Below are 15502 nucleotides of genomic sequence, written 5' to 3' on the forward strand. Positions count from 1 at the left end.
GGTCTCTTTCCTAATCATTCTTCCCTCCCTAAGAAGGTCTCTAGGAGGAGCTGCCAAGTGCACTCAACGTCTGTGTCCACCAAACTCTAATCCCTGGCGAATATAATTTTCATTCTAGAAATGAAAAATCTGCCCAAGCAGTAGCAGCATGAAGTTCAAAAACATCTGTACTGCTAGGTAAAGATGATCTGTATACATGATGTGGGCAGCGCTGATTTCCTCGACTAAGCTTCCGAAACGAGAGAAGCTGGGAAGGCAGCAACTCGACTCAGCCGACGTGAACCTTCTGGGGTTTCAGAAGTGATTACGACCAAGTTCTCTAATTGCTTGTGTGTTTTATTAAGTAGATCCCATTTGAGTCTAAAATCACATGCGATGTTTAAATGTTATTTCTGTAAACTATACAAAACTATAATTTTCCAGTAGAGAAAAAAAGATGCTGTCAAATAAGAAGAGATATGAAATGAGATCGTTTCCCTTATTTGCGAGACAGATGTTATTTTTGGCTCTTCTGTATAATGCATTCCATATTATAGTCTCTTTCTGACCAAACACTAGGAACAGCACATGCTTGCACACAGTGAACCAAAACCATTATCAGGAAAACTTCTTTTTATTAACTCTGACAACTTTTCAGGTCCCCGGTGCAGAAACCTCAAGCTTTCGGCTGCAAACAGGGCCCGTTATGCCAAGGCGGGATTTTTTCATCCATCTGACATATTCTTGCAACAGAAATAAAGCTGTACGTTTCCTTCAGAATCTGCCCCTGAGGGTGGGCAAATGATTTTTTTTTCTCTTATCTTTCCTGTGAAGCTCTTGTCCTCTTATGCTGACAGATCATAAGATTTTTCTTTATCGCTTTCTTTAGAAAAATGTGGAAAAGGAAGACTGTAAGGATGGCATAAACTTCCACGGGAAAAAAAAAATCCATCACACTAACTAGCTGTTCTACTTGTATTTATCTCCAAAAAGTTTGACGCTGAGCAAATATCAGCTGAAACTAATTAGCCCCAGGATAAAAATCTCAATACTGAACTGGGATGACAAGAATGCAACCAGAAATGAAAAAAATGTACTGGTTGGAAGCAGACGGCAGTTTTGCCAACAACTAATGTGTGCAGAGGGAGAAACAAATGGTTATTATTAGGCTGACTTAATTTTCAGTTGGAGGTTCTTCTCTGTGATGGAGAAGCTGATGTTCATTTAAATAACTTGACCTCGGCCAACTGCTTACACTTCCTGGGTTTGCCAAGGTATTTACTTTGCAGAGTTTTTAAAGATGGTGTCTGCCCTACAACAGCCTGGGGGCACCACCAGCCAAGATAAAGAACAAACAGATAATAGTTAAAAGGGACAAGAGCCTGGATGCAGGGAATGTGCAGACGCTCTCTCTAAAGTCTGATGTCCTTCACCGTTGCTGACACAGGTATAAGGAAGGGTTAACACTTGCAGCACGTGGGATTCAGAGGCGACTCAGGCTTCCTCGTTTCACAGAAACGAGAGTTTGGGAAGATTTCTGGGACTACATCTGGGTCTCTCTTCCCCATGGAGGGAAAGTGGGTGCTGGCAAGAACCCACCAGGTAGACATTCTCTTCCAAATTCACTTGGGAGCACGGTTAACAGTCAAGGGAATTAGCCAAGAGTCAAGATGATTTCCCTTCAGTTCTCCCACCCCCTTCTAGTACAAGGATGGTCACCTCAGAGCAGGTAGAGTAGGGGTGCTTACCTCCATCCAGTTCATTTCCTCCCAAAAAAACCCTGACAGGACTGGAGCCAGGATATTGGGGAGGCTCTTCCACTGTGAGGAGGTCAGTCTGCCCTGTTTTAGGGTCAGGCCACGTCCAAATGCCCTCAACCTACTGAGAGGTCATTTGCAGCTTCAGTAGACAGTTCTTGAATATACCAAAGGCTTCCTCCCTCAGGTATGTGTATCGTTCTTTACCTTCAATGTTTACCAGAGCATGCTTGGCCCTTGCAACCAATGAGACACGAAAGCTGGTGAACAGATCCCTCAGCTTTCTTGTCCCTTGGTGAGGCAGTTCTAAGTTATGTGCCACCCACCCTCTCAGGATTAGCTGCCCACAGAAGCAATGCGCCCATTAGTATCCCTTTGATTTGCTTTCCTCCATGTTTGTTTGTTTGTTTGGTGGTTTTTTGGTTTTTTTTTTTGTTTTTTTTTGTTTTTGGTCTCTGTCCCCATTACCTTACCCTCTGGATCACCTCCCAAAGAAACTAACATCCAAATCCCTGTGTCATAGTCTGCTTTGGAGGGGACTATGAACCAAGACACTTGCTCTAAGCAACTCCATGTTATATGAAGTTACTCAGGATGAGAGTCTGGTATCCAGCTCACACCCAACCACATGGTAAAATATCCCACAAATAACAGCAGCACAGCAGCCTATTAAGGTCCGAGAGAACGCCTCTAGGCATAAAGCTGACTTCCAAGGATTGGAAGCATGTACTCCTAAAACAAATATTTATTGAGGGCACGGTAAGTCGGCCTTCACCACTTTGTATGTACAACTACTGGGTTATTTTTGGTAGCTCTCAGTAGGCCATAGTTAGAGAAAAAGGAGAATGAGTTGCTCCCCCAACCTTTCTAACAGGTTTCGTGAACTAAAATCTGAGACCAAATTCAGCCACACACATAGACATTTATTTGCAAGCAGGCAGAAAAACAAACAACCTGTTCCGTAAGCTCAAAGATTTCTGTTCTTTTTAAAGCGTTGCCCACACCTTGCAATAAACAGTCACCTGGGACTAACAGGATCACATTCCGTAGCAGGTCACAGTTAACCTCTATTGGAGTGAGGCCGCCAAAAACCCAGGAACCAGTGGCTGGACACAGGACTCCACAGGAGCACACAATAAAGGTGTACTAAGACTGACTCATTGAGGCTCTTTCCTATTGACTAGTGCAACTGTGCACATCTCTCCCCAATGTCTTCTCAATGGCTTCATGTTGGTATTTGGGCCATGACGGGAATATTTATAATACGGATATCAGCAAACACTAAAAATTTCCCCAAAGAGCCTGTTAAACATTTACCACTACACTGGTGGCACCATCCATGAAACCTGACAAATATCTCATAGCCTATTATACAAGAACAAGAAGTACCTCAAAAAATTTTACACCACTCGCTTATCTTGAATGCCACTATCTTTACTAACATTTATTATGCAATTACTAATGCTTCTAGTACTGACAAGAGATGGCTTATCAAAGATACTTCTGAAGTGTGACTCTTCTGATTAAATAGAAGCAGACTACTCCTGAGGTATGTATTCCTGATTAGAGCAACTGATCATCTCCAGATTGTAGCTTAAAGAAACACAGAAACAATGTCATATTCATGATGCTGAAGTAGGTGAAAATAAGTTGCACACATCATAACTGGGGGCTTACTATGTATACCAGGCAGCAGGCTAGGCATATCTCTACAAGCCCTCAGACCTCACTCCTAGAAGTTTCCTGAGAAGCCATTCATCTAACAAATATGTTTTGAGGAATTACTATTAGTATCTGTACAAAGTGCTGCAGGAAATCCAAAGATGAGAAAACAAAGGGTCCTGTCCTGGGACTTATAAGTCCCATAGGAATAATGACCACCCCCATCCCCCTCCACAAAACTCCTCTAATTCACTTGCGGGAGGCTGATGTATTAAGAACAGAGAGTGCAGAAGGAATGGGGTTCCAAAGGCAGGTCTACTCCACAGAGCTCAAGAAGCAAAGCAGATCCTGGTGAACCACATGAAGGAAATGATGGATGGGTAGAAGGAGAGAGTGAGGTAGGTAAGGAGGAGCTATCACTAGATTAATGTAGATTATGAAAAGGCTTAAGAATTCTATGATCTTAAGACTAACCCCTTAAGCCAAACACAACTAACTTCCACCACTGCTTTCCCCAAATTCTTGGAATTACTACTTTCAAGTCAAGAAAAGCATCAGATGGGATGAGTAGCACTGGGGACAGGGTGAGGTCAGGGCTTCCAGATGGTTGAAGTATGCAGGCATGTTGGCCTACAGTTCCAAGTAAAGGGAACAACATGTGCAAAATGCAGAGATGGCAAATTTGGAGGACTTTGAGAACACCAGATAACAGTATGTCTTGGGTTTTGAGTTCTAACCTTAGCTTCATTACTGAATAGCTTCCATGGCCTTGGGCAAGCCACTGAAATCATATGGATCTCAGTTCTTTCTTTATCTATGAAATGGGTAGGTTGGATTTTGCCAATTCCTACTCAGATACCTATTCTTCCCATCTTCCATACCAGCAGAACTCCTCTTTAGTTCTGGGAGGCAATGTACCCAGGTGAGGAACTTCACTATCTGGTGGCTTCTCCAAGCAGCAGCCCAAGACTAACTCTCTGCCTCTGGACTTATTACTCTGGGAATTCAGCAAAGTCTTATTTGATTAAGCCATTGCATTTATGCTTCTGTCACATATAACCAAATGCAAACCCAAATCTTGCAACCCAAATCATTTACATATATATAAGTCATTACATACATATAATTATATATTAAAATATATAATTAATATATTAATTATAATTAAATATACTGTATAAATTATTAAAATATAAAATATAAATTGTATAAAATAATTATACAAATTATAATATATTAATTATAATTAAATATATATAATGGAATATTACTCAACAATCAAAAAGAACGTAATCTTGCCATTTGCAACAAAGTGGATAGAGCTAGCGTGCATTATGCTAAGCAAAATAAGTCAGAGAAAGACAAATACCATATGATTTCACTCATGTGGAATTTAAGAAACAAAACATATGAACAGATGGCGGCAAACCATAAGAGACTCCTAACTGGAAACAACAAACTGAGGATTGATGGAGGGAAGTGGGGTAGGGAATAGGTTAAATGGTGATGGGTATTAAGGGGGGCACTTGTGATGAGCACTGGGTGTTACATGTAAGTGATGAATCATTAAATTCTACTCCTGAAACCAATATATGTTAACTAAATAGAACTTAAATTAAAACTTTAGAAAGAAAAAAGAGGAAGCAAACCCACAAATACCTGCCTTTCAGGAAATAAGGCTTCTGCTCCCAAACTCTCATTTGTTTCAAGATCCACTTAGCATCTTTAGCCATAACTGTTGCTGACTCTGTACAAGTGGAATATGCAAAGACAGTTTATGCATGCCAATCAGTTATGGATGCAGGTGGCAACTCTGGCCAATGGAGTCCTAGTTCTGTTTCTTCCTCTTCTACCATGCCTTCTTATTTAATTATTTTACTTAATTAAATTAATTTTACTTGATTAATTTTAATTAATTAATTTTATTAATTTTACTTAATTAAAATGTATTTACTGAGTGAGGAAATAAATAAAAGTGGTTAAGGACACTGAATATAATCATTGTTCAGACTCCTTTAGGTCCAGGAATTCTAGTTTCAAATCATTTTGTCTAGCTAGTTACCAGTCTCTTAGATATAGTAGAAATAGAAGGTCATGATACACAGAACTACTAAGTTGGATGGGGGGAGGAAGTGGTTGGAATTGAGGGTATCATCCTAGCTTACTGGGATCCAAAGTAGAAAACATACTTCGATGGTGTTGCAAAGGGCTGGAAATATGACAACATATGCAATGGTGACCTTTGCAAATTTTCCTAGGATCAACCATTTTTTGGAGCATAAAGTGCAGGTGAGAAGCAAAGTATATAGGATCAAAAGAAAAGCAGCAGTGCCAACCTCACCTAAACACTATGGCCCCGTGGGCAGGGCTTCATAGATTATGAAGTAAATTGCAATTCCTCCCTCAGGCCACACTCACAAAAAAAAAAAAAAAAAAAAGGATTTGTTCCCCAAGAAAGAAACCATGGGTTTATAAGTACCAGCTTTTTGACAGTATATTCAGCAATGGTTCAGAAGGCCAGGGTTTGCATACAGTCCTTAGCGTGTATAATTCTACAGCCTGCATTCAAATTTCCTAAAATGTCATCTGTAGACTTCAATAAAATCAACTGATAGATGCCACTTGCCACAAGTATATTAATTAGGTTATATTCAGTATTCAGAACCTCTGAGATGGAACAGGATGACCACTGGGTTTCTCTGTTAGACCCTATGATTGGTGGGGGGTGGAAGGAGGGAGAATGGGACACAGGAGAACGTCCTGGCATAGGGAACCAGAATACACAAGTCTTTACAAAAATCAGCTTTTGGTTTTACAGGGAAACTTTACTCATTTCTTTAATTATTTTTAAATTTCTGTGTAAATAATTTCTACTATTATCTTTATTAATTCCTTCACTCCACATTCTTTATTTTTCTCACATGTATCTAGTTGTTTCTTTTTTAACTTTGGCATTTTTATTCAGGCATGTATAATTTTTTTTTTATCTAGCTTCTTAATTTCAAAGATTGGGTCTTTTTTGTCTTGCTTTTCCTAATAAATATAATTATGATAACAAATATTTCTCTGAGTACTGTCTTGGCCCTATCAATGGTACTTTTATTATATTGCATTTCTAAATAGTTTTTTATTACCTCTTTGACTCAGATGTTACAAAGATGTTGGCTTTTTTTTTTCTTCAAGGAGTACAGCTTTTAATTTTAAGAAATACAATTGGTTTTTGGTTTGAGAGGGTTTTTGTTTTTGTTTTTGTTTTCTTTCTCAATTTCTAATTTAAGTGCATGTGATTTTTATTTAATTTGTAAACATTTTCTAATATAGGATTGATATTTTTGACAGCTTAATGTGCTTTTGAAGAAATGGATGCTGTTCATTGGCTGTGTGTGTGTGCATGGTGTGTAAAGTTTATTGTGTTAATCAAATCTTTTATTATTTTTTCTTTCAAGTTTTTATTTCTGGTTAGTTAATATATGGGGTAATAGTAGTTTCAGGAGTAGAATTTAATGGTTCATCACTTACATACAACACCCAGTGCTCATCACAAGTGCCCTCCTTGACAGCCATCACCATTTAACCCATCCCCCCACCCACCTCCCCTCCACCAACAATCAAATCTTTTATATTCTTATTTTTAGTGTATTTGATTTATGTATTTCCAAAAAAATGTTAAAGTCTGTTGTGATTGTGGATCTATTTATCCTTATATTTTCTATTTGCTTTTGCTTTATATATTTAGGAGCTATGTTGTCAGAGTCATAAAGGTTTGTTTGATAACTTTCACTACTTTTATTACTCTGAAATGTTCTTCTTTGGTCATTTTAATATCTACCTTGAATTTTCTTTTGTCTGATATCAGTAGTGTCAGATTTCCTCTATTCTGGTCAGCATTTTCCTTTATTTTTTTTCCATTCCTTCATTTCAACCATTGTGTGTCTTCAGCCTGCTTGTGGGAGAGAGTACAACATGTTCTGTGCGGTGTGATTTCTAGCCTGTCTTCTGTGATCTGGAGAGGGAACAGAGTGTGTTATCCCCCTCAGGGCAGGCCTTTAGTCATCTCCTGGCCTTTAGGGCTCATTATTATACCTGGGTGTCAGCCACAAAAGGCCCCACCCAGCCTCTCTTCACTGATTCTTCCCGCCTAGAGGGACATATATATTGGTTGCTTTTTGCCTGGAGAGGTAGAGGCAGAAAAGAGGGAGATGGCACCTGGTCAACAGACCTGTTTGCTTCTGCTGCAGAACCCTAACTAATCACCCTGTCAGTTGCCACAGGGCTTCTTGCCAGACCTCTGAAAGTCACCAAGCTTTTGGCTAGAAATGTCCTTGGAGTCATACCCACCTTTGTAAGAGTTTGCTCCTGAATGTGTTTTAGGCTGTGATTTCATTCTTCAATCAGATCTCAACTATGTTCCATATTTCTGAAATTTATCAAATGTTTTTTTGGCCAACTGATGACTATTTTGTTTGGGAGCATGATTTGGGGGGCCATGATTTCTGGGGATTTTGTGTGGGAGGGAGAGGCTGCAAGGATTTCCATAATACTTGTTCTGTCTCTTCCATTATTTCTTTAATCCAGATGATCAAAAATAGGACTCTGAGGAGTGCCTGGGTGGCTCAGTCGGTTAAGCGTCTGATATTTGATTTCAGTTCAGGTCATGAGCTCACAGTCTTGAGACTAAATCCCACATCAGGCTCCATGCTGCTTAAGATTCTCTCTCTTAAAAACAAAAATAGGACTCCAAGGCAAAGCATGTGAATATTTTTAGGAACCTTGATACATACCGCCAAACTGCTTTCTAGAAGGATTATAATAATTTACACCATCAACAGCAATTCCTTCAATGGAAATTTTGCTCATTGTTTAGAAGAAAAAGAGAAGTTAGAAATCAAGTAGAGGGATGGTTAAAGTTTTTAAAAATAGTTTTATAAAGGTATAATTGACATACAATAAGCCACACATATTTAAAGTATATAATTTGATAAATTTGGGTATATATATATATATATGGTGTATATATATATATATATGGTGTATATATATATATGAAGTGTATATATATATGAGATGTATATATGTACGTATATATATATGAGTATATATATATATGAAGTATATATATATGTAAGGTATATATATATATGAAGTACATATATATATACATGAGGTGTATATATATATATATATATATGAGGTATATACATATATATATGAGGTATATATATATATATGAGGTGTATATATATATGAGGTATATACATATATATATATGAGGTGTATATATATAGAGAGAGAGATTTATATATCTGTGTGTATATATATATATATATATATATATATATATATATATATTTATGTATCTGTGAATATATAAATCACACCACCGTCAAGAGATCAAAGATATCCAACAATCTGGAAAGTTTCCTGACATCCCTTGGCAATCCCTCTTTCCTACTCCCGCCTGCCTCACTCTCCCATCCCCAGGTAAACACTGATCTGATTTCTATCACTGTTGATTAATTTATATTTTCTAGAGTTTTATAGAAACAGAATCATATACATATACCTTTTTCTCTGGTTTTCACTCAGAATAATTATTTTGACATTCATCCATATTATTTCATGTGTCAACAATTTACTCCTCTTTATTGCTGAGTAGTATTTCATATATATATACTCTTGAAGTTACCCCACAGCTCACAGATGCTCTGGTTATTTTTAAAAAATTTTTCCTGTGTGTTTCATTTTTTACAGTTTCTATTATGTCTTCAAATTCACAATTCTTTTCTTCTGTGATGTCTAATATGCTATTTATCCCATCCAATGTATTTGTCACCTCAGATGTCATAGCTTTCACGTGTAGAGGCTGATTTGGCTTTCTTTAAGATATCTTCCATATCTCTATTTTACTTTTGTACATCTGGATTATAGTTATAATAATTGTTTTTAATGTTCTTGTCTGTTAATTCCAATGCCTATGTCAATTTTAAGTAAGTGTGATTGCTTTTTGCCTTGTTATGGGTTATATTTTCCTGCTTTTTTTTTTTGGCATACTTGGCAATTTTTTATTGAATTCCAGCCACTGTGAATTTTACTTTGTTTGCTGTTAGATACTTTTATATTCCTATAAATATTTTTGAGTTTTATTCAAGGATACAATTACAAGGAAACAGTTTGGTCCTTTTTGTTCTTGCTTGCAAGACTTGTCAGGTGGACCAGAGCAGTGTTTAACTTAGGGATAATGATTTCCCACCACTGAAACAAGACATTTCTGAGTATTCTACCCACTGCTACATGAACTCCAGTCTCCTGTGTGAGCACCAGAGACTATTCCTTCTAATGCTTTTGTCTGGTTCTTTCTCTGGCTTCAGTTTCCTCATATGTATGAGCTGGTATCCACTATTCTTTTATATATTACATCTTTGTTCATTTCAGGTGGAAAGGTAAATCCAATCCCTTTTATTCCGTCTTTATAGGAGCAAACTAAACTTTTTTAGTGTGAAAAGGCTTTTTTCAAATAATGTCACTATATAACACAGATACAAAGCAAAGCTCCTGTGACTCAAAGTGAGGTAAAGTATTGATAGCCTGAGAAAATCTGCCCACAAAACTTCATCCTTGATGCTCTCAGAAGCTAAAGCTCTCCCCTGATCCTTAGAGATTCACAAAGCCAATTTAAAGACCACTAGATCTGGTCAAACTCTTCTTTTTTATACTTGATGCAACTGATACCTAAAATGGTGAGTCACTTGCCCAAAGTCACACTGCTAAAATCTAGGTCATAGGATGAAAAGGAATGATGACTGCACACAAGTAAAGGCCTCAAGAATCGTAGCAATTCTTACTATGTCTGCCCCTGTATTTTTTAATTTCCAAAATACTGACTAATATTGAACAGATAAGAAAGACTGTGGTGAGTTTAAGAAAGGACCCAGTGCGGGGCGCCTGGGTGGTTCAGTCGGTTAAACATCTAACTTTGGCTCAGGTCATGATCTCACAGTTCATGAGTTCGAGCCCCACGTTGGGCTCTGTGCTGACAGCTCAGAGCCTGGAGCCTGTTTCATATTCTGTGTCTGCCTCTCTCTCTGCCCCTCCCCTGTTCACGCGCTGTCTCTGTCTCAAGAATAAATAAACATTAAAAAAAAATTTGTTTTAAAAAGAAAGGACCCAGTGCATTTCCTAGGAAAGGTTCTCAATGAGCTTCAGCTCAGCTCACAGATCTCTGGCAAAGAGCAGACTCCCGAAGACTAGAACCCAGATCCCTGAATCATAGGCAAGTGTTCTGTCTACTGTATCCCATCTTCTCCCTTCCATCTGTAAAATTCTAGAATCCGCTGAGACCCTTTTTGCTACACACCAGATACTTAAAAAGAGATTACTGACCAAGAACAATGTGTTTGTGATTGTTGGCAAAATTTCCTGTGAGCACAGAAATCTCAATCCCACACTAAAAAAGTACAGATTCCATTTTGCCTTGAACATCATGCAATAGGGTATAGTGTGATGGTGTTTATAAAGCAAGCTACAAGGAAGACAGTTCATCAAATAGGAATGACAGTCTAGGCCCCCACTGAAAACAACAAAATAGGAAAGGTATGGGTGCCAGGAGCGTCTAACTTAGACACTGACATACTGGATGAGTCTGGATTTGCCACTCAATGAATTTCAAATTCCTTGTCTTTAAATAGTATTCATAGAACCTGCTGCAGCTTGATTCCCAGAGAATCCAGAAGCTATAAGTGGATTTAAAAACAATTTGTAAATCACTTAGCGCTCCTTAGAGATAGGAGGATATATAAATATGTGGTACTACTATAAAGTTAACCGTACTTAAATATAGTTAGCCATACTTAAGTATGCTAACCATACTTAAATATTTACAATATTACCATTGAGAGGGATTATCTGCAAAACTCTTAGTGTCTTCTCCAATTAATATTCCAAATGATAGAGAAGCTAATTATCCTGGAGTCTTGCTATACTGTAATCTTACTATAGCCCAGAAATTAAGATACATTTAGAACTTTTTCTGTATCAGTGAGAACGGAAGGAATCTCAACACAATATGGCTATTCCCACACCACATCACAGACCTCAGAGCCAGCACCAGTAAGGAGCGTTCAGCATCCTTCTTGAGGATTCAGTCTTATCACTGTGCCCAACATTAGAGAAAAAAATTACCAAGTAGTTTGATCATTTTGTGATCTAGTTGTTATTTCTGATACATATTTGTTTGCAAATTCAGTGCTCAAAAGATGGTTTATTTCACCTAAAGCTGTGCCTTCAGTTTAGGATAACAAGATATCATTAGGCAGATGGTAAACTGCAGGCTGCTGATGGCTGTACAGGTATGAATGAGCCTCTGAAACTGTCCTGTACACAACCTGCTCCATCATGCATAGCTTCCCTTATTCTACTCTAGTACTAGAAGAAAACTGAGTCAGAAAAGGGAATATGGGAACATGAGGAAGCCAGGCAACAGAATTCCTATAAAAGATATGCACACACAGATAATAATAGATCTGTTATGGATTTTACATTCACAGATCTATATATAAAATGTTGTATTTGTTTGCATAAACACATTACATTTACCCATAAAAATGTTTAACACATACACATAAGCTGCGTACATTTACTGAGCCCCTATTACTAGGCATATAATAAGAACTTCATAATTATTCAAATACATTAATGAACATATACTTACTGTGAAAGCTATATACTATGGCAACTAAACTAATATGAACTCCTAATTTTTATCAGGATGAAGAAAAAAGCAATGTTAATTTTCATCCCGTTAGAACGGGTCTACTAGTTCCAGAAGACTCCAAAAGAACACATAACCTAGAGTTGCAAGCATAATAACCATTAAGTGTGACCTAATCAGCACAAATTAGCTGAATTCCCTATACCATGTACAGAAACTATTTAATTCTAAAAATCCTGTTCCTGAAAGTACAACTTTCACTATTGGCCGACGACATGATTCTATATTTAGAAAACCATAAAGACTCCACCAAAAAACTAGAACTGATAAATGAATTCAGTAAGGTCACAAGACACAAAGTCAACATACAATATATACAGTGAAACATTACACAGTCATAAAAAAGGATGACATTGTACCATTTGAGACAACATGGATGAACCCAGGTCTTATCCTTAAGTGAACTAAGTCAGACTGAGAAAGATAAATACCACATGATTCCACTCATAAATCAAATCCAAAAAAATGAATAAACAAACAAAAAGCAGAATCAGAACAATAAATATGGAGAACAAATTGATGGTTGCCAGAGGGGAGAGGTGGGGGATTAGGCAAAATTGGGGTAGAGGAATGGGAGATACAGACCTCCAATAATGGAATAAGTCACAAGAACATAAAGCAGAGCATAAGGAATATACTCAATGATATTCCAATAGTGATGTAATAGGACAGATGGTGAACAGAGCATAACGTATAAATAAACTTGTTAAATCACTGAGTTGTACACCTGAAACTAATGTAACATTGTGTGTCAAATACTAAAATACAAAACTTTTTTTAAAAAGCCAAAAAAACCAGTATACAGAAATCTGTTACATTTCCCTACACTAATAATGAAGTATCAAAAAGAGAAATTAAGAAAGCATTCCCATTTACAATTGCACCAAAAATAAAAAATACCTAGGAAAAACTTAACTGAGGAGGTGAAACACCTGTACTCTGAAAACTATAAAACACCAATGAGAGTAATTGAAGGCAACACAAATGGTAAGATGTTCCATGCTGATGGATTAGAAGAACAAATATTGCTAAATGTCCATACTACTCAAAACAACCTACAGATTTCATGCAATCCTATCAAAATACCAAAAGAATTCTTCACATAACTAGAACAAATAATCCTACAATTTGTATGGATCCACAGAAGATACAGAATAGCCAAAGCAATCTTGAAAACGAAGAACAAAACTGGGAAGTATCACAATCCCAGATATAAAGAGATACTACCAAGCTGTAGTAATTAAAACAGTATGGTACTGGCACACACACAAAAAAAGACACGTAGTCAGTGGAACAGAGAGACGGCCCAGAAATAAACCTATGAAAAAAATATGATCAAAGGAGGCAGGGACATGCAATGAGAAAAAGACCATCTCTTCAACAAATGGTGTTGGGAAAATTGGACAGCTACACGCAAAAGAATGAAACTGGACCACTTGCTCACACCATACACAAAAGTAAACTCAAAATGGATTAAGGACCCAAATGTGAGGCCTGAAACCATAAAAATCTTAGAAGAGAGCACAGGCAGTCATGTCTCTGACATTGGTCATAGCAACACTTTTCTAGCTATGTCTCCTGAGGCAAGGGAAACAAAAGCAAAAATAAACTACTGGGACTACATCAAAAGAAAGACCTCTGCACAGCAAAGGAAACCATCCAGAAAAGTAAAGGACAACCTACCGAATAGGAGGAGATATTTGCAAATTACTTATCTGATAAAGGGTTAGTATCCAAAACATGTACAACACCCCAAACCCAATAATCCAATTAAAAAGGGGCAGAAGACATGAATAGACAGTCCTCCAAAGGGACATCCAGATGACCAACAGACACATGAAAAGATGCTCAACATCACTTGTCATCAGAAAAATGCAAATTAAAACAACAACGAGTTATCACCTCACACCTGTCAGAATGGCTAAAATCAAAAACACAAGAAACAACGGTGTTGGTAACGATGTGGAAAAAAAGGAACCCTCGTACACCGTTGGTGGGAATGTGGTCTGGTGGTGCAGCCACTGTGGAAAACAGTATGGAAGTTCCTCAAACAATTAAAAATAGAATTGCCATATGATCCAGGAATTCCACTAGTGGGTATTTACCCAAAGAATCCAAAAACACCAGCTCAAAAGATATATCCATCCCTATGTTTACTGTATCATTATATACCATAGCCAAATTATGGAAGCAACCCAAATACACACACACACACACACACACACACACACACACACACACAATGGAATACTCAACCATAAAAAGGGGGGAATCTGCCATTTGCAATAGCATGGACAGATCTAGAGAGTATAATGCTAAATGAGAAGTCAGTCATAGACAAATGTCATGCCATTTCACTCATGAGGAATTTAAGAAACAAAGAGAAAAACAAAAACAAAAAAAAAACCAGACTCTTAAATCTTAAATATAAAGAACAAACTGGTGGTTGCCAGAGGAAGGTTGGGGGATGGATCAAATAGGTGAAGGGGATTAAGAGTATACTTATAATGATGAGCACTGAATAATGTACAGAATTGTTGACTCACTATATTGTACACCTGAAACCAATACAACACTCTATGTATAAAGTAGCCTGGATTTAAAAATAAAAATAAAAAATAAAAATTCCTGTTCCTGAAACTCAAACACTATTGTTTTGCTTTGTCCCTGTTGTCATAGGCAAATTCCACTTTCTAAGAACAGTCATCATGAAAGGGGGGGGGGGGGGGGGCAGGGAGGGAATAATTATCTAAGAATCAGAAGACCTGCTCTCCAGGTCAGCTCTGTAACTAACAAGCTGAGGGCACTAGTTCTAGTTCCTTCTCTCCATATCTTAACTGCTTAATGAGTAAACTTCATAGTTGCATTTAACAATGTACAAGGTCCCTTCGGGCTATGCATGAACTAATTTAGTTTTTTAATTTACTTACACCCTGTCAAATCAATAAGGTTAATAAAATAGAAAATTAGAACCAAATGGTAAAAAAGGAAAATGAAAATATGCTTAACAATAAGAGTTAACATAATTGCCAATTAAGTTTTATATTTGACTCTGAGCAATTGGAGAAAAATCACAAATGCAAGCTTCACAACTTTTCATTTTTAGAAAGGGAGAAAACTTTCCTTTTTTGGAGGTATGATTTTCCATGGTTATAATTCCTGCCGTAGTTGAGAAGATAAACTGTGACCCTAGGTTCACAAGAGCATCTTCAAGCAAGAAACCTCTCCATATATTCTCCGTATTTAGGTAAAGATTAAACATTTGAATGGCACCATTTTTCATAGGTTGTGAAATGTCACTGCGAGGTGACTGGGTACCAACACAATCGAGGGCATC

The 15502-nt window shown here is 37.4% G+C and overlaps 1 long non-coding RNA gene across 12 annotated transcripts in view; it reads right to left on the minus strand.

Annotated features, from left to right (window-relative positions):
• Positions 1–15502, minus strand: part of LOC109491937 — a 245913-nt gene that overhangs the window by 133110 nt on the left and 97301 nt on the right. The window lies entirely within an intron of this gene.

Source organism: Felis catus, chromosome A1, assembly GCF_018350175.1.
Source record: "Felis catus isolate Fca126 chromosome A1, F.catus_Fca126_mat1.0, whole genome shotgun sequence".
NCBI classification, from domain to species: Eukaryota; Metazoa; Chordata; class Mammalia; order Carnivora; family Felidae; genus Felis; species Felis catus.